At 39.6% G+C, this 20,380-nt stretch overlaps 1 protein-coding gene across 2 annotated transcripts in view; it reads left to right on the forward strand.

Annotated features, from left to right (window-relative positions):
• ESR1 (estrogen receptor 1) overlaps positions 1-20,380 on the forward strand; it is a 368,696-nt gene that overhangs the window by 315,691 nt on the left and 32,625 nt on the right. The gene's annotated exons all lie outside the window — the stretch shown is intronic.

Genomic DNA, 20,380 nt, shown 5'->3' on the forward strand with positions numbered 1-20,380 from the left:
CTTTAAAATGAGCAACTTTCACGATCTCTTTAAAATGAAACTTTCACTTTCATACAGGTTACTGGAGAAATGGGTATTTATTTTATTAAGCTTTATAAGATATATAGTACATACAATCAACATTCTTCTGTGTGAATCAAATATTACACTAGAACTATGGCAAGGAAAGAGAAACCAACCTACATAGTTCATAATGGCATTCCCTTTACATTCATCATCAGCCAAGTCAGGAACCTGCCTCACTTTTCAGTTTTCTGAAATGAGAACTGACAATACTTGTGGAGGGCCCTCACAGATGCATTTAGAAATGGAATGTTCTGGAAAATGGAATTGAAAGGTTTTAGTGAGAGTCATGGGCCCAATCCTTGAAATAGATGTTTGTCGAGTTTTCTATAGCATGTAATTACAACACAATAAGACTCAAAAGCATTTCAATAAAGTGTGGGCAGAAGAGAAGCATGCTGCTTCAAGGGCTTCATCAGCTTTCTGCAGCCTGGAGCTCTCCAGACCATGGGGAGGAACCCTGTTTACCTTGGTTCGGAATCAATTTTAACCATCACTGAGGTCCGAAGGGTCAGAGTGCAGCATGAAATCCTTGGGAATATACTGGGTGGGGAAAGAAAAGATAACGATGTTTTTCTAAAAGCCCAGAAATGGACTTGTTTTGTTTCCCAGTTGTTTCCAGGATAATATATTGTGGTGCCAATCGCTGATGAAATGGTAGGATTACACTTCAGGCCCTCCTTTACTTTTATTTCTTAAAGAAGCTTCTGGTGAATTAGAGCAATGACAATGGCTCAGTTTTGAGTTGCTCTGTTAGACTCTAAAAATACCATTTTTACATGTACTGGAGCCTGAATCCTTGGAAATATTTAAAAAGAGGAGGGAGAGAGAGAGACAGCGCACACCAGAGAGAGAAAGATATAAAAACAAATAAACAACAAAACCAAAACCAAAACATTGCTCTTTATGGTAAGGTTGATGAAAAAGACACACTTATCCATAAACAACATTTAGATAAGCTCTTGTTTCTTTCTGGAAAATGCCAGTACAAGTGACTGCAAAGATAAAATATCCTCTGATTGGAGTAAAATGGTATCCATAAGGCCTTTCAAGTCACATGGATGATGTTGAGGTTTGCTGTTAATGAAGCTCAATGACTTTTTCTTAATTTTTATTTCGGTTTCTACTAAGTATTAATAAGCTATATTGCATTACTTTTAAAAAGCCTTCCTATATTGTATTACTTTTAAAAAGCCTGAAAGTCAGCCCTTCTAGAAAATACAGGAAAACGTCTTGTGATGATCATTTGATGATATGTGTCATACTTGTGGTTCATAATGTGCTGCCCAACATATTCTCTCAATTATCCTTAGAGCAGCCCTTTGGGGATATTAAGATAGACCTTACAAAGCACAGCTTTCTGCTGGAAAAATGAGATGTATAGTGACTAAGTTAGCTGCTTATGATTGCAAGGCTAAGTAGTAGCAGGAAATAAGACTCTTCACCCTAATTTCAATGCTTTTTCACTCCACCATTAGTAATTGATGTTGATTAATAAATGACATTTTTCTAGGAATTAGAGATATAGAGAAAAACACGACACAATGCTTATATACTTATATACTTCTGAGAGTATATGATCTATCAGGGGAGGGAGAAGCAGTTATATATATATATATATACAAGGGTTGTTACATCAATCAATTCAGATAACTGCTAGATGAGGCATAGAGGCGGTAAGTACTGTCTGTGGCCATTGTTAACCCAGTCCTAATCTGGAAGAAGTGGCAGTGTGGAGTGGTAGATGGAGAAGCCAAAGAGCGAATTCCTGGAAGCAGATGAATGGTTCACTAGAGGGACACAGGAAGAAGATAGAATAGTAGTCGAACCTTTAACCCATGAGCCTGGTACAAAGCTCCCAAGGCTTAGTCCCAGGTCTGACACCATGCATTTGACCATTGAACAGACTTTGGAACCTGTGGAAAAGAGAGTTGTAGGAAGGTTCAAAGCCTTCATTCAGTAACAGCTTGAGAACCAACCAAGGCGTAATACTCCACTCTTGGGGTTCAGACTCACTGGTGTGAGGGGAGTACCAGAGAGGCCTTTTAAGAGGGCTGAACGTGGGATCAGGCACAGCAGAGACTAGAAGTACACAAGTCTGTAGGTACACCACAGGTCTGTCGCCAACTAGCAGTGTGACTTTGCATAGTCACAGAATCTTCTGGTACCTCCATTTCCTTTTCTGTTGTAACAGTACCTTTATCATGGAGTTTTAAAAAGATTCGATGATAAGATGTTCAGTGTTGAGGCTGAGCTTATTAGCAGAGAGTGAGAACTTGTCAATACTAGCTTTCGTGGGTATCAGATTACTGTTGTTTGTGTTGGTGATGGAGCTGAATTGCATTCGGCCCTATGTAATGACCTATGAGGTTTTGATGGTGCTGAGACGAAGTAAAGAATAGCAGTATTTTAAGAAGTTTGGTCACCGGAAGTGGAGCTTAGTAATTAGAGGAAAAAAGTGAGCACTTTCATTTCCTTATAGACGTTAAAGAACTGAGTACCACATGTTCTCACTCTTAAGCGGACCTTGAACAATTATTTTAATGCTATAAGAAAGGGATTGGCTGTAGTGGGAAACGGCCAGGGGAGTGGGAGCAGCACACCTCATCCACAAGGGTACCTGCATAATGACCATTTGTATACCTAAACCTGAATTGTATCCCACATCTTTAAAATAAAAAATTTAAAAGAGAAGAAATTATTAAGTCTACAAAATGTAAACTCTGTGTTTGGGAAACTCTTATTGTCCTACTTTCACTTAAGAAGTGACTGAGGCTTATGCCTGCAGTCTTAGCACTTTGGGAGGCTGAAGCAGGAGGATCACTCCAGGCCAGGAATTCAAGACCAGCCTGGACAACCTAGTGAAGCCCCATCTCTACAAAAAAAAACCAAAAGCAAAGCAAAACAAAAAACACAAAATTAGCTGGGTGTGGTGGCACCCATCTGTAGTTCAAGCTATTCAGGAGTCTGAGGCAGGACGATCACTTTGCTCAGGAGGTCAAGACTATAGTGAGTTATGATCACCCTACTACACTACAGCTTGGGTGAAAGAGGGAGATCCTGTCTCTAAAAAAGTTAAAGAAAATAAATAAATTAATAAAATAAGCAAATAAACAAAAAGAAGTCACTGAATCCTTATTTTAGTGCTGGAATGTCATCTGAGACCTAGGCCAGGGCTTTTCCTGTTGTATTCTGTGGGACTTGTCATAGAGACAGCTGAGGGATTGCCTTGAAGGAAGCAAGGAGGAGAGAATGGGTCTCTGGACATCTCTTCTATAAATTAAGTCTGGGATACCTCATAGCATCTTGTCATTCAGGCCCCAGTGCAAATGTCACTTCCTGTTGACAAACTAGCTAAAATTCCTCCTTGACTAGCTTGCTCACTGAACCCTGTTTTATGTTCTAATAGTACCTATTACAACTGAATTTATCTGGTTCATGTTTACTTATCTGCCTACGCCACCTGACTATAAGCTCCAGAAAAGTAAGGGACCTTCATTAACTAGAAAAGCGCTTAGGACCCAGCAAGAGCTTGATAAATACTCATTGAGTGACTCTGCAAGTCCTATGAGAAGTCAACCCGATAATTCATAGGTCATTAGTTTAGTTATTAGAATTCTAACACTCTATATTGGAAAACTGGCACTTATCTTAAAGAATAGTAAGTAGATTATGGCTTTATATAAAAGAAAAGGAAAAGAAGGTATTGTTTTTTCTTCAGGTGTTTCAATGACCATATTGATCGTAAACATTTTATGATGTATTTTGTTTCGTGTTTTGTGTGAAGAACTTTTGCCACTTGAGCGACTAGGATAAGAAATGTGAATTTTATTATTTCCTACTATAGAGACTTGAGAAAATATTTTCCCTGTGAGTTCCTTGAGTGCAGAGTCTGATCTTTGAAAAACATAAATCTATGGATAACTCAAAACCCTGACTTGACTACTACATAATCTATGCATGTAACAATATTGCATTTGTGCCCCATAAGTTATATGAATTTTTAAAAAAGAAAACCATTAATCTTGGCTATTCCTCTCTTAAGACTGCTCTGATCTCTCTGGGCTCAGGGAATGAAGGCACCTTCTGGTGGTCTGTGACCTCCGCGTATGCTGACTCTCTAGCCTCATCCATGCCACTGTGCCTGGTATCACCAGGCTTCAGAATGTTGACCTTTTTTCAGTTTCTCAAACTCCTCAAGAGTTTTCTTGCTTCCGAGACCCACATACATGTTTCTCACCTTGGTACATTTCTTCCTAATTGTTTTTTTCTGGCTAACTCCTAGTTATTTAATCTGAGATTAAAGTCACAGAGGGCTTCATGGACCCAACCTGCCCCCTTATCTTAGACGCCTTGTTATACTTTCTCATAAGCCCCTGTGCTTGTTTGTCTTGGTATTCATCACAATTAATAGTTTTATTTTACGTCATCATTGTGTGCGTGTGTGCATTTAGCTTCTGCTTCCTTACTAAACTGTACGCCGCAGGAGGGCAAGACTGTGTCTGTGTTGTTCATTGTTAAGTCCTCAGCACTTAATTCAGTGCCCAGAATACAGTAAATTCTGACTCATGAATGAATAAAGGCTATCTTTATGTCCCTAGTGGCTAACACAGAGTCCCATATGTAATGAACTAAAAAAATAGTGTCGAACAAATGAGTTAATGAACAAATGAAGTATCAAGAAATTTTTACATAGAAACAATAGTTTGTCAAAAATAGAAACCTTGCCCTCACATAAATAACATAGAACTTCCCTTCTTCACTCATTTGCCTTCATTCCAGTTAATAGAATCTTCTCACTTAAGTGCAGTAGAGACAAGTTTCTTAATGTGTTGCCTGTATATTTACAAAACATCTAAACAAAGAGGGAATAACTGATGCATTCTTCCTTATGTTACATACTTGATGTGGGTATCTTAAACGATTGATTGAATCTCTTGTCAGCTGGCTATTTGAGTAGACACAATCATTAGAGAATTTTCCTCTAGGGATGTACTTTAGCTTTTAAACTATATAAACTGAACAAGCAAACTCAAGTGGATCATTATCTATAGAAGTGCAGAATTCCATCTCCCTTTGGCAAACCATTCAAACCCAGAAGTGTGTTTTACACATTCTGGCAGAAGCATCTATAATAACCAACTCCAACCTCCTTTCTTACCACTTTAGCATCCAAAAGTATATGAAAAGAGGACATGTTGAGGCTTGTTCTATTTATTAGAAAATCTCTCTTGACTGAAGAACTCTTTTGCTGATCAGCCCCCTGATGTGAGAAAAGTAAATAGCAAAGAGTTCCATAGAGTCTTACTACTGTGTGACAAGTAGTTTAATAAAGATAATTGGACATTATATGACTAAATGTTTGAAGCTAAAATCCAGATACATTTTTCAGAAAGGTCAATCTAACATTTCCTGTGTAATTTCTATGATAACCATTTGAACCAGCGTGAACATAGAGAGTCTGAATCCTTCTGAGTGAGTAATGGATGTATCGATTATCTGTCCTCTGTAGCTAGGATTGGGTGGCAGGCTCACAAGGACTTTTGCAAAGCTGAGGTCCATCTGTGGAGACTACAATAAAGAGGGAATGAGTGTCCTTTTGGCTTTTTGCCAGAGACACGATCTGAGGCCTGGTTAAGGCCTTCATTCTGCAAGAGATTGGCTGTGGAGTTAGATGTGTATGGATGGCCTGGTAACAGGTGACAGCCACTTTCACACCGTAGTAATCAAGGAATTAGTACTAGCAAGGCAGGTTTCTGAAGGAAAATGGCTTTTGTCTCTCAATCTGAAAATACCCTGATGACACTTTCATTGGAAATCTGTTCAATGAGTACCTATGTTGGTTGGCTTCTTTTGCTAGATTCCCTTATGTTTCAAATTTTAAAAGACAATAATAACAACAAAGTGAAATATGAATTTAAGCTAGGAAAGCAGAGAGCTGAAACTTTCTTCCTGGAGTCATACTTCCCAATGCCTTCAGCAAGGTCTGCTTGACTTGGAATGTGCCTTTTGAGAGTTTTACTTTTCGAAAATGGTGCCTAATTGCTCTGTGCATTTATTCCTCAAACTCTAAGTGAAGATAGCACTGGCTTTCAGTCTCATACCAACTCTTCTCAAGGTAATGGACTAAAAGTCATTTCCACTTGAAATACAGTCCTTCTAAATGAATCATGTAACATGGTTTTTAATCTCATTTTTTCAGAATAGCTCTAAGAAGATGATCCTCTGGCCATATTCTTAAAATTTCTCCTATTTGTTTTTATTTTATTCCATTTTCCCCTTTTAATTTTCTACCTAATCACTATCTTAAGAGGAATGACATTTTTGCTAGTTGTTATTGTATGTTTCTAGCTCATATGTCTTGACATGTAGCTTGTGACAGTTAAAGCACCCTAGCATATAAGCATAGAGTCTGTCCCAAGGCCATCAGGTTTCCATGTCGACTGGCGGGCAGAAGAGAGATACATCCTGTCCTTCTGGTGAGATCACCAAACCCATTATTTTAACCTTCAGATCACTGCATTGGCTCAGAATAATCTTCAGGGGAAAAGACTTCAAACTTAGGAGGTCTTTGAAGAATCAGAAACAAATGAGCCCTGGGTTGTTTTTCAAAACAGTCAGAATTTTTGTCAATCGTTAATCAGCTGTTTAATATTGTGCTTTGTTTTTTGTTGTTGTTGTTTTGTTTATTTTTGAGTTGGAGTCTCACTCTGTCGCCCAGGCTGGAGTGCAGTGGCCGCTCCCGATCACCGCAGTCTCGACCTGCTAGGCTCTGGCGATCCATCCGCCTCAGCCTTCCGAGCAGCTGGAATTACAGGCATGAGCTACCACGCCTGGCTGATTTTTTGATTTATTGTAGAGATGAGGTCTCGCTGCCCAGGCGGGTCTCGAACCCGCGGGCTCAGGCAATCCACTCACCTCAGCCTCCCAAGGTGTGGGATTACAGGCTGAGCCACCATGCCTGGCTGTGCTTTGTTTTCGTTTGTTGTTTGCTGTTGGTGGTGATGGTGTAGAGCGCCTTTCAGTATGTTTGTATTGTGCTTTGTTATTATGATGGGGACCTTGATCTCAGTGTTCTTGATGTTCTACATTTTAGTTATTTAGTTGCTTCTGTACTTTAGCAGGTGCCACCCCTGGGAACACTACTCCCACAGTATCTTAAACAGGAAGCTCCCTCTACGGGACTGTCACCTCTGTAACCTCCATTCCCCCCACCCTTTATTCCCACGGAACCTACTTGCTCTTTGATACTACTTTCTATTCTTTTATTATGAACAGTTTTCTGATTTCATTTTCCTTCTGTTCCATCCTAAGTTCTGAAACCAGTCACTATGAAATTATCTTCTAGGATCTCTATGTCCTCAATTTTTCTTTCATGCCTAGAGAGCCAATCTTCCACCTTGGGCCACATCCACAGTCCTCTTTCTTCATTTCCATCCCCAGGTTACCCAGAACTGCTGGAAAAAGCCAGGAAGGCATCTCAATCTGGCTCACATATCCATTCTTGTCTTCCTTGACTTCTCTAAACATCATTGCTATTGATGCCTGTATTAGGGGTCTCCAGAAGGACAGAACCACTAGGACATGCATATATATAAAAGGGAGTTTGTTAAGGGTAATTGGCTCAAGTAATTACAAGATGAAGTCCCATGATAGGCCTTCTGCAAGCTGAGCAATGAATAAAGCCGGTAGCATGGCTCAGTCCAGGTCAGAAAGTCTCAAAAGCAGGGAAGCCGACAGTGCAACCTTTGTCTGAAGCTGAAGGCCCCAGAGCCTCTCGGAGGCCACTGGTACAAGCCCTAGAGTCCAAAGGCTGAAGAATCTAAAGTTTGATGTCCAAGGGCAGTAGGACAGGAAGTAAAGCATCCCATCAGGGAAAGGAAAAAGAGAGTGAGAGGAAACTCAGCAAGCTACTTATCAGCTTTCTTTTGCTTGATTTGTTGGATCGTGATAGCAGCCTATTGTATGGTGTCTGCTCACGTTGAGGGTGGGTTTTCCTCTTTCAGTCAGTCCACTGACTCACATGTCAGTCTCCTCTGGAAACACCCTAAAGACACACCTTGAAATAATGTTTCACCAACCAAATATGCATCTCTCAAGTCAGTCAAGTTGACACCCAGTATTAACCATCATAACACCCTTCTCTTGACCTTGAGATCCTGCTCCCTGGTGCTTTTCTACCTTCTACCATTTGTGCTGTTCCTCTGTGTATCTTTTGCAAACTCATCTTTCTCAGGCTATATTCCTCCAGGTTGCAGTCTCTCCTCTCCCTCTCTGTACTTATACACTCTCCCTTGGCAGCTCCCACAGCCATGTCTCCAAGCCTGGATGTTTCTCTGAGCTCCAGATCCATGATTACTTAGGTTTTATTTGGCTGTCCCTCTGCTATCTCAAATTTTTTTTCCATAGAGGGTCCCCCTTTTCACTAACCTAGTGTATTGAAATGCCATAAATTTCCTTTCATTCCACTAATTATACACTTCTTTATTTCATTTTATTTTTCAAAAGTATCTACTACTTACATATATTGTAATCTCCTGTTGAGAAAAAATATATTCCTGTCCTGCTTATCACTATGTTCTTATCAACTAGCTTGGGCAAGTGGTCAGAGCTCAGTAAGTTCATTGTAAGTAGAATATAAGGCGGGGTTGAGCAAAGTATAGTCGGCAGGACAAATTCAGCCTGCGACTGCTTTTGTAAATTGGTTAAATATTGTTTATGGCTATTTTTGCATTATGATGTCAGAGTTGAGTACAGGCAATGAAGACTGTATGGTCCACAAAACCTAAAATAGTTACCTGTTGGTCTTTTACAGAAATGGTGTGCTGCCATTGTTATAAAGGACAGTCTCACAGCACAGAGGAAAAGTACATAACCCAAGGGAGGAAAGAGTAGAGACTGGTGAAATTTCAAGGAAGTCTTCCTGGACGCTACCTGAGCCTTGAAAGATGAGAAGGACACATCCAAGAACAGGAGGGGGTGGGGTAAGGTGGAGTGTGGGGAACCAAGCAGTTAGCATGGGAAGGTGTTCTGGGGAAATCTGCGTTTGTTCAGAAATATTATGCAATGCCAATTTCAAGGTGAGCAGTAAGGAATGGACTTGAAGAGACTGGACAAGGACCAAAAATTCAAAGACATGGTTAAGGAGCCTGTGCCTTAGCCCAGCTGTCCTTATCCTTTTTGGCATCAGGAACTGGTTTCATGGAAGACAATTTTTTCACAGACCAGGGGGTGAGTGGTGGGGGGAGGGGGAGAGGGAGAAAGGTTTCAGGATAATTCAAGCACATTTCATTATTGTTCACTTTGTTTTTATTATTATTACATTGTGATATATAATGAAATAATTATACAACTCATCATAATGCAGAATCAGAGGGAGCCCCGAGCTTGTTTTCCTGCAACTAGATGGTCCCAAAGTGTGTTGCTCATGCCCAGTCTACTCCATAATCCTTTTGATTGCTGTCACTGCAGAAAACCTTGCTTCACAAAGATAGGATCTTAAAAAAGAAAGCAGGCTTTTCAGTGATGATCTGACAGGAGGCAGAGCTCAGGCAGTAATGTAAACGATGGGGAGCAATGGTAAAAATAGATGAAGCTTCACTGGCTCACGAGCTGCTCACTTCCTGCTGTGCGGCCTGGTTCCTAACAGGCCATTCTACCTTTTCCTTTTGACCTTCTGACTTTCAGCATCTCAGTTCCTCCTCTTGATTGGCTCCACTTCTTCTTCTCATACCGAATATGTTGTTACTCCCAATTTCTTCCCGCTGCCTGTTTCTTCTCTCTCTTTTCTCTTCCCAAATGAGCTCACTCCCTTTCTCAGTTTCAACTCTTTCTATTTAATATTTTGGCCAGGTGTGGTAACTCACACTGTAATCCCAGAAATTTGGGAGAATGAGGTAGGAGGATTGCTTGAGCTCAGGAGTTCGAGACCAGCCTGAGCAACATAGTGAGAACCAACCTGTCTTTCAAAAAATGTTTACTATATTTATATTTTTGACAATATTTTATGAAACATACCCCTTGACTCCATTGTAAATGTCACAATTTTTTTCCTGCATGCTTTTGCAAGTGGAGGATAAGAATAATTGTGCATTGTTTTCTGTAACCAAGAATTTAAAGTAATATAAATGCTTGTAAGTAAGAACTCTTAAATAAATATGGACACTATGAAACACTGGACACTGATTTAAAAGATGAGATACATACTTATGTGCTGATTTGATAAGATGCCCGTTATAGTAAAGAGGAAAAAAAATAAACCAATTCGTCCAAATTGATGTATTTAACCCTGTCCTATCTCCCAAGTTTCAGACCTACATTTTCAGTTTTCTGCTTGTCATCTCTATGTAATAGTCCTGTGAAATTTTAATCTCAAAAAAATTTTAAGAGAAGTTATTTTATGCTACTAGCAAATGATAAGCCCTCTGAATTTCCTTCTTTCTGCTAATTTCTTTATTTTTAAAATCATCTTTTCATTCATCCTGGCATGTAATTCCAGAGGAATCTTTAAGCTCTTCTTGATTTGCCTAACACTGTGGATCATTCACTTAAATCTGTTGATTCTTCTTTCACAAAGGATTTTCAGAATTTTCCTTATTTCTCTTTATCACCATGGTTTCTGTTCATGTCTTTTCACCCTTTCCTCATACCTGCAGTTCCTTCCAGTCTCTTCTCTCCTCCCCACTTTCCTTGACACACTGATGCTCAGTTAATCACACCAAAGCAATTACTTGATCGTATCACTCACTGATAAGCTTTCAATGATCTTCCCTTATACATTATCTCCCACATCATCTCATAAGTCTTGTATTAACCCACTCTTCACACTTTGACTAAGCCCTCTTTTTGAATTTCTCTCCTTACAAATACAAAAGCTCCCTGAATATGCTTTCTCTTTTCCTACCTCTTGGCCTTTACTGATTTAATCTTCCTGGAATTTCCTTCCTCCTCACTCAAACAACCCACATCAAGTGCTACATATGCATTTACACCTATACTAATCACACCAGTTGGAAGTGATTCGGATCTATAAAGCAAGATGCGATGGAAATACTTTTCTTATACCCTTTGGGTCATTCAGGAACCATGTCTGCAGAAGGTAAGCATATCCTTGCATCCATAGTGTTTTTGTGTTTCTCTATGTTGGGAGTAAGCTAGGATGGGGAGGAATCAGGCAGTCTTAAAATTTTAGCTGCTTGACACAATAACTTTTATTTCTTATACTGGTTGCTGTCTAATGTAAGTGTCTTCCTTGGGAGGTAACCTTCCCATTCAAGGACCAGAGTCCTTCTAACCTCTAGCTCTGCCCTCTGTGAGGTTGATGAAGTACTCTAGATTTAGGTAGCTGATGGGAAATAGCACTGGGGAAGTTGCATCTGTTTCTTAACAACTTCATTACAGAGGTGATATAAATAGTTTCCACTCAATTTCCACTGGCCAGAACCCATCACATGCCCACTCATAACTGCAGAAGAAGCTGAGAAATGTTATCTAGGAGGAAGAAGAATGGTGAATACACATTCTTTATCACAGTCTTCGCCTCTGGTTATCAAATATCCATTCATCCCATACATAGAACACACTCTGAATCTTTCTAATGCAGACAATCCAAAGTTGCATCCAGCCCAGAGAATTCTCAGTGATGTGCAGTCCTCTCTATCAAGTATGGCTGTAGCCCCTTCCAGTGGGGCAAACTCACCCCACATACACCCAATATCCAGTGATGGAGCAAGACCAAAATAACTGAAATAAAACCTTTCGTTTAGAAAGAGGGAAGGAGGGAAGACTCTGTATCACTCTTCCATACCAGTTATGAAATTCTCCTAGGCAAAAATGAAGTGGTTCTATTCTGAGGAACTGGAAAGTTCTTTAATTAGTCCCTAATTCTGTTCTCTGAAAAACAAACAAACTTTCTGTTTTCCCCTTTACCTGCTGGGAGGTTCTTCCATTATTCTCCTACTGTGAGGTTCCTTCCATTTTTCTCCTTGGCCCTATCTGAAGTGAGTGTTGAGAAGTTTTCCTTTTGATAAGGTATTATCCAGTGTTCACACTTTTTGCCAGTGAACATTTGGGGCCTAAGGACTGGAGACATAGTGAATCAGAAGCTTTGTTTATTAGGTCAGGCCTGTAATTTCTTTGGCAGTATTGTCTCAAAAACACAGAAGACTTCTATTTGCTTCTTCTCAGTTCCATCAGTTTATAACCACACCTAATATCTTCCTAGACATAATTATCAGACCTAATATTATCTTTTATTATTGTTATTTATTTTAATCAACAAATGAAAATTATACATGTTATGGTGTACAATATGATGTTTTAAAATATGTATACATTGTGGAATGACTAAATTGACATGCATTAACACATGCATTACCTCACAGAATTATCTTGTATTTGTGGTGAGAACACTCTCTTGGCAATTTTTACGTACACAATACTCACTATTAATTGTAGTCACCATGTTGTGTAATAGATCTCTTGAAATTATTCCTCCTTTCTGACTGAAACTTTGTACCTATCTTCATTCATTTTGGTGTTGCTATAGCAGATAGCCTCAGCTGAATAATTGATAAGTAAAGGGGTTTTATTTAACCCACAGTTCAGTGCCCTGGAAAGTATGAGAAGCATGACACCAGCATCTGCTCTGCTTCTTGTGAGAGCTTTTCCTGCTGCGTCATAACCTGGTGGAAAAGGTCAAAGGGGAAGCAAGCCTGTATGCAGGGGCAAAATCCAAGGGCATCCTGTCCTTACAACAACCCACTCTCTTGGAAACCTTCCCACGAGAACTAATCCAGTCTTGTGAGAGCAAGAATTCACTTACTACAGTGAGAACAGCACCGAGCCGATCATAGGGAGTGTGCTCTCATGACCCAAATACTTCCCCAAAAGGCCCCACCTGCCAAGGTTGCCATACTGAGAATCAGATTTCAACACGAGTTTTGGTGGGGACTAATTCAAACAATAGTGGTACCCTTTGACCAACATCTCAGCAACCCCCACCCTGCAATACTCCAGTCCACAGAACCACCACTGTACTCTCTATGAGTTAGACTTTTTTATATTCCACATAAAAGTGAGATCATGTGGTATTTGTCTTTCTATGCCTGGATTACTTAACATAATGTCCTCCAGGTTCATCCCTGGTTTGCAAATGACAGGATTTTTTTTTTTTTAAGGCCGAATAGTATTCTATACACACATGTGCACGTGCATGCACACACCACACACCACACTTTCTCTATCAATTTATCTGTTGATGGACACAGGTTGATTCTATATCTTGGCTTATGTGAATAATGCTGCAATGAACATGGACATACAGCTATCTCTTCAATATATTGATTTCAACTCCCTTGGATATATAACCAGTAGAGGCATTGCTGGATCATATGGTAATTTTATCTTTAATTTTTTGAGTAACCTTTGTGATGTTTCCCACAATGGCTGCACTCATTTATATTTCTACCCACAGTGTGCAAGGTTTGCTTTCTTTCACATCCTCACCATCAAGCTGAATTTTTTTTTTTTTTTTTTTTTTGAGTCGAAGTCTCACTCTGTCACAGAGGCTGGAGTGCAGTGGCGTACTCACAGCTGCCACATTCTCGACCTGCTGGGCTTAGGCAATTCTTCCACCTCAACCTTCCAAGTAGTTGGGACTACAGGCATGCACTACCATGCCCAGCTAATTTTTAATTTTTTTTTTTTGGTAGAGAAAAGCCCTCACCAAGTTGCCCAGGCTAGTTTTGAACCTCTGGGCTCAGGCAATTCTCTTGCCTCTGCCTCCCAAAGTTCTGGGATTACTGGTGTGAGCCACTCCACCCAGCCAAGTCTGATATTCTTATTTGCTTCTTAGTCCTTTGGCATGTCCCATGATTTACTAGTGGCTTCCTTGAGGCTATTTGAAGTAATAAGCTTGAATGAGGAGCTAATACCCTTTGGCTTTTACCCTTTGCCACAAGACTGATTTATTTACTTTGTAAACTGAGAAATTCTACCAAGTCTTTCATGCTTAAGACCCTTTTCAATTTTATCTCTTAATATTTCATGGCCTAAACTAGTTGGTTTTTCCAAACTTGTAATACCATTTAATTTGTCTTTCTCCATTTCCTTCCATTTCTGTCCAAGAACTGTTCAATTCTTACCTGAGCACCTCATTGTTGTAATACCTTAGTGATAGGGTAGCCAGAGTGTTCACTACCTACCATCAGTCTGACTCTTTCTGATTCTTTCTTCAAGTACAAGGTCTACTTTCCAAGATATTTCAGATTATCTATTTTGCAATGTTGTAACAGGGTTCCCTAGCTTGCTAAATTTGTTTCCCCCCTGCCGGGCATTAGGGACGTAAACATTTGTTATGACAGTATTCTACTTCCAGTACCAATTTCTTTATTAATCTACATGAGCTAACTGCTGTATCAAACAACCACCGTATCCCAATGACTTTATCTTATGGTACAAAGTGGGGTTTTGTCTGCATACTCATTCAGACACACAGAGTTGAAGTAATTGGTTCAAGGTTACACAATTAGTTGCATCAAGATTTGAACCCAGGCAGCTGGACTCCCAGAGTTTAAACAACTTTCCTTTCGAATTTTGTATCTTTCAGCATATATTGCTTACAATTTCCCATGCTCATCACTTTATTCCATACTTTGAAGTATGCAAACCTCTTTCTTAGTCATATAAATACATATTTATGGAGTTTCAGCATTTTGGAGCACATGCTGAGAAATTTTTATAACATCAAAAATACAGAAGCTCTTTAAATATATCTCATCTTGCCACTATTGATTTGGAATTGCAGTTTAATTTATAACCTTTTTTTCTAACCATATTGTACTTTTCTTCGGGACAACTAAATTAAATGCCTTATGTTGATCTCCTGGGTTTTCTCAATTTCCATTTATCAATTTCCTTCTATACATGGAGATACTAATGGCTTACTTTACCTTTTGTAAGGCATCTTTTGAAGATATACAAGTACAGGTTTGGTCTGCACACCCTCGTTAGAGCTCTTTATTTTCCACGTGGAGGAAGGGACACCTTAAGGCTTCTGGAAAACAGGCTTTTATTTTTTATAGAGGAGAATCTTCCAACATGCCATGAGCAAATGCTCTTTTAAGTTTTGCTCCTTCCCCCGTTACTTAAGGGCAAATGGACTGCATTTGAAGAGGGTAAGTAACAGAACAAGGATCCCCACAAGGGGATTTGGAGGTGCTCTGAAAACCAGGCTGATACAATCCATGGAGGAGTTCATCAGTGCCAGCTGTCATGCCTCACAGTGGGAGTCATAGGCTGGTCTGCTTGGTAAACTACTTCTGATCTATGACTGAAGCTGTGCTTCCTTTAAAAATAAATCTTGTTTTTCCCTACTCTCGGTGTTTCTCATCCTCAGAAGCACCTCATGGATTTAGACTAATTTTGTCTTATTATAGTAATGTTACCCTCAGATTCTTAATCACTCCATTTCTGATGTCATTGATTCATCCATTCCTGCTAAAATTGAGTTAAATGCTTTCGTCTGATTTGCTCCTTGAAATGAGCATGGGATATTTTGGCAGGACTTTGAAAATGAAGTGGACAGTGAAGGGTTTCTTTGTGTCAAGCAAGCGACAAGTGTCTGTTTAATCTTCAAAGTCCACAGAGCCTTGAGGGAACAGAGGCTGTTCCATCATCTTATGGCCTCAACACCTCGGAAATGCATACCCTTCAGTCACAAGGCCAGGGAAGAGTATGGAACTGGAGAATCAAGCCCAGGTCTCTCAGTGCCGTGGCTCAGTGGGATATGCTTCATTTCTGCGCACATCTCATTGGCCAGAACTAGTTACATGACTCTGCTGACTTTATGGGGCTGGGGGAAAAACAAAGTAGAAACAAAACCAGCATTCACATAGATTTGTACCAGACTGTAGGTTGACAAATTCCTTTTTCACTAGTTCACATGGCAGGCCTTTCGCCTTGTAATAATGCCAGTGAAAGACTCACAGACACCACATAATCAGCCAGTCATTGAGATTCGGGCAACATTCTAATGTTTCAGCAGACATGCCACTGGGGCCATCAAAGTGCATAAGTTTCATTTATTACACAAATAGTGGATCAGCTGAAGTGCTGAGAACAACTGAGTTGTTCCCATTGAAAAACATAGTGGCTTTATTCTTATGGAAGCATCAGTATAAGCTTCTTCTAGTTTCTTACGGCACTGCTTGGGAAATAACAGTTTCACTGCATTGAATATCCTCCTAGGAGCCTCATAGCTCAGACACACCACCAAAACATGAGGCAAGAATGTTTGCATTCTTGGCTCCTATGTGTCTATGACCTTGGCTCCAGGGTCCTCCTATGTGTCTATGACTAATAGTCAATGTATGTCACACACACACACACACACACACACACACACACACACACACACACACACATTGAGAACTGAATTGAGAGTTTGGGGTATACACCATCTTTGAGGACACAGTCTATGGCTCCTAATATGTGCTGTGCTGTAGAGAGGCATTGTACCATCGACAAGTAATAATTTCTGATTAACAGTAGCAGGATATCCAGTGAGAAGAGGCTTAGAAACACACTGTTGCTGGAAGAGTTAAGAACAAGCTCCTCATAGGAAAATGCAGAAGACTATTGAGCAGGGACAAGAGGAAAGGAGAATTGTGAAGGCTCCACTTTCTCAGTTTCTGAACTGAACTTTTGCTCACAGCAGGTGAACGCAGGCTCCCTCCCACACTGACACATCCTCCCCTGCCGGTGTGCAGTCTGTTAAGTAAACAGAGACTTTACACTGAGAAAGGAACATTTCTCTATTTTGGCTATAAGTTGTTATTTTTAAAGCTTCATCCTCCAAACATTTTCCCCTGTCCTTGTTTTTCACTAGAAAGATGTACTACTTAAAAAAATTTAACGACATGATAAGAAAAATCCGCTTCTAGCATGCTCTTCCCACTCGGGCCTACTAAGCTCGGGTGTGACTACTCTCTCATGCCCGTGTTGAGCAGCATAGCATTTGAAGTTTTCTCTTTTCTTCTATAGAGCTTCCATGCATCCAGATTTTCACAAAGTAGAGCACACATGGAAATTGTGCTCTGGATACTTCAAATTAAAAGGCCAGCCTCTCTCTTGACTCATATGTTTCTCTGTATTTATCAATACATTTATAGTTAATGCTTAAATATAGTCCCTACTGTGTGCCACACGCCATTCTAAGCACTTTACATAAAAAACTCATTTAACTTTATCTGAGAGTAGGATGATAATTGTGTCAACATTGACATGGGTTGAATCCAGGGAGACAGATGTTAGATATGCAAGGTTTTCTTTCCTTTTCCAGGAACTGTATCCCATTTCATATTGCACCTGTCTTTCTCTTGGTCTGTTTTGCTCTCATTCTAGATCTCCTTATTAACAATGACCATGACTTTCTTCTATGTACCTTAATGTCAAGCACAAGGACTGGTATGTAATAGGCCCTCAATAAATCTTGCTGAATGCATTAAACTAGAGCAAGAATAGACGACAAAAATCTTATGGCTGGAATTTCTTTCTTCTGGCTGTGGTTTGACGTAACAGTTTTGAGTCCTAATTCCTTTATTGGGAAAACGTGAAGATTAATGAAGGTTAATGCTAATCATAGAGGTCAGTTGTAAGAAGTACAGTAAGTTCCTTATATACGACCCTTCAGGTTATAAACTTTCAAAGATGCGAATGTGTATTCACCTTATTTGAGAAGGCACTGTTAGTCTTCGAGGCATAGTAACCGAACGTTGAATAATACACGAAGGTTGCAGTAGCTGTTCAGAGTAAAATCTAGTGCTACTGTGTCATCTATGTTGAGAAAAAAAGAGCTACTATTCAAACATCACTGAATCATTTTTTTTTCAAGTGTGTAGATAGCATTGAATCCAGCAAGGAACCAGAACCTGTGCCATCAATGTCAGGTGTGAGTGAAATTGCCACTCGCTCTCCATCTCCTATTACTGGCCATCTTTCAGCTCCACCATCTCCCACCTACTCTCCCTCCTCCAGTCAGTAACTCTTCTTGCCTATTCACTTGATGCCAGCCCCTGTATGCCAGCTGTTGTACTGTACTGTACTACTGTACTTGTCAAGGTACTATATGATTCAAAATGTTTTCTTTATTTTTGTGTTTGTTTTTTTGGTATTATTAATGTGAAAAGTATATAATACAGTAAGTAGTACAGTACAGTACAACACAACTGATTGTGTAAGTTGGATACCTAGGCTAACTTTGTTGAACTAATGAACAAATTGGATTTATGAACGTGCTCTCAGAATGGAACTCATTTGTATGTAGAGGACTTACTGTAAATGAATATGTCAAAAGTACCTAGTATATTTCAAGTCAGTGTGAAAAGATGGTTTGTTCCATAAGCGAGAGGGGGCAAAGGTTGAACAGTGTTCACTATTAGGGTGATGGGTACACTAAAAGCTGAGATGTCATCACTACACAATATATGCATGCAAGAAATATGCACTTATACACCACAAATATACAAAAATTAAAAATACAGAGAGAAAAGTATGATATATACATATCAATTAGTTAATAAAATTATGCTGCCTTTCTGGAAAAATACATATGACAAATGGCTAATTATTATACTATCTAAAGAGCTCTTAAGAATCAATATGAAAGACCAACAACCCAACAGAAAAATATGGGCAAAGAATAAGAGCAGGCAGCTCAGAGAAAGCTTATATCAATACATTCTTCTATCAACAGTCTATTGGTACAAGCTCTTTGACAGCAATATTTGGACTACTTATTAATTTTAAGAATACCTAAGTCCTTTTATGTGGCAATTCTACTTCTGGAAATTTATTATCTAGCCATCTCTACTTGTGTCCAAAGATGTAAACTTAAGGATAGTCATTGAATGAGATGTTTGTAACAGCAAAATACTTGAACTCAAGTTAAATGTCAACCAGCAAAAAGGCGGTTAAAGAAAGTGTAGTATTCTGTTCGGTGAAAAGCTATTCAACTGTTCAAACAAATTGATGAGGAGCTCTGATATTTGTTAATTAAAAACAATATGCTGGGACAGGACTGGCAGTAGTGGGAAACTGCTGGGGGAGGGGGCACACCTCATCAGCAAGGGTACCTGCACAATGAGCATTTGTATACCTAACCCTGAATTGTACCCCACATCTTTAAAATTAAAAATTAAAAAAAACCAAGATGTTTAACAAGATGTTAAAAAATGTCTTTAGTGTTTGTATTTTAATTGTTTGTATATTTCACAAATAAATATTTGCATATGCATAGAACATTTTAACTTCTTCCTCGCCCATAAAAACACACCATGCCCAAACTTCAACTTATGTTTTTTTTTTTTTTTTTTGAGTTGGAGTCTCACTCTGTCGCTCAGACTGGAGTGCAGTGGCCGCTCCCGGCCACCGCAGCCTTGACCTGCTGGGCTCCGGCGATCCTTCCGCCTCAGCCTTCCAAGTAGCCGGAATTACAGGCATGCGCTACCACGCCCGGCTGATTTTTTGATTTATTGTAGAGATGAGGTCTCGCTACCCAGGCGGGTCTCGAACCCGCGGGCTCAGGCAATCCACTCACCTCAGCCTCCCAAAGGCGCAGGATTACAGGCTGAGCCACCGAGCCCGGCTCAAAATTCAATTTATGAACAACAACAAAAAGAACAAATTCCTTTTGTACTTAGTATCCATTTAAATTCTTCAAAAACCCTATGGAAAAGATACTGACACCTGCATTTTAAAATATTATATGTTATGAACTTTTGAACTTGCTTACTTAATGGTTGCAACTCCTAATATTAAAATTTTGCTGCCAAAGAAAAAGAATGAGCTTCTATTGATGATGCAAGGCATCCTTCATCATCTAACCTTTTCCTATTTTCCCATCTTCTCACCTCCAACACACTGCTCCATGTTCTTACATGTTGCTCCTCCTTTTCACATTTAGGACCCTCTTACAAGGATGTATTCACACATCTACTTGTTGAAATCCTACATTCTCTTAACATGTCAACGCAAATGCCACGTTAGTAGACAAGTCCTTACCCACGATCCTTGGCAACACCAGTGGGCCCAGCTCAACAACGGTCTACAGTTATCGTAGATTTTCTTGTACTTCAAAAGTGCTTCACAGCATATCTATTAGGACTTGTTACATTAGTTCAAGGTCATGAGCATCTTGAGAGTAGAGGCCCTGTTTTTATTCCCTTAACTACCATAGTGTCCAGAGTAGAGTAGCAGAGCAATAAGTATTTATTAGAAAAACAGTTGACCTGAATCTTCATAATTTTTGATTACCCAT

This window comes from Carlito syrichta, unplaced genomic scaffold (genome assembly GCF_000164805.1).
Source record: "Carlito syrichta isolate Samal-C Ts95f unplaced genomic scaffold, Tarsius_syrichta-2.0.1 Scaffold308114, whole genome shotgun sequence".
Taxonomy (NCBI): Eukaryota; Metazoa; Chordata; class Mammalia; order Primates; family Tarsiidae; genus Carlito; species Carlito syrichta.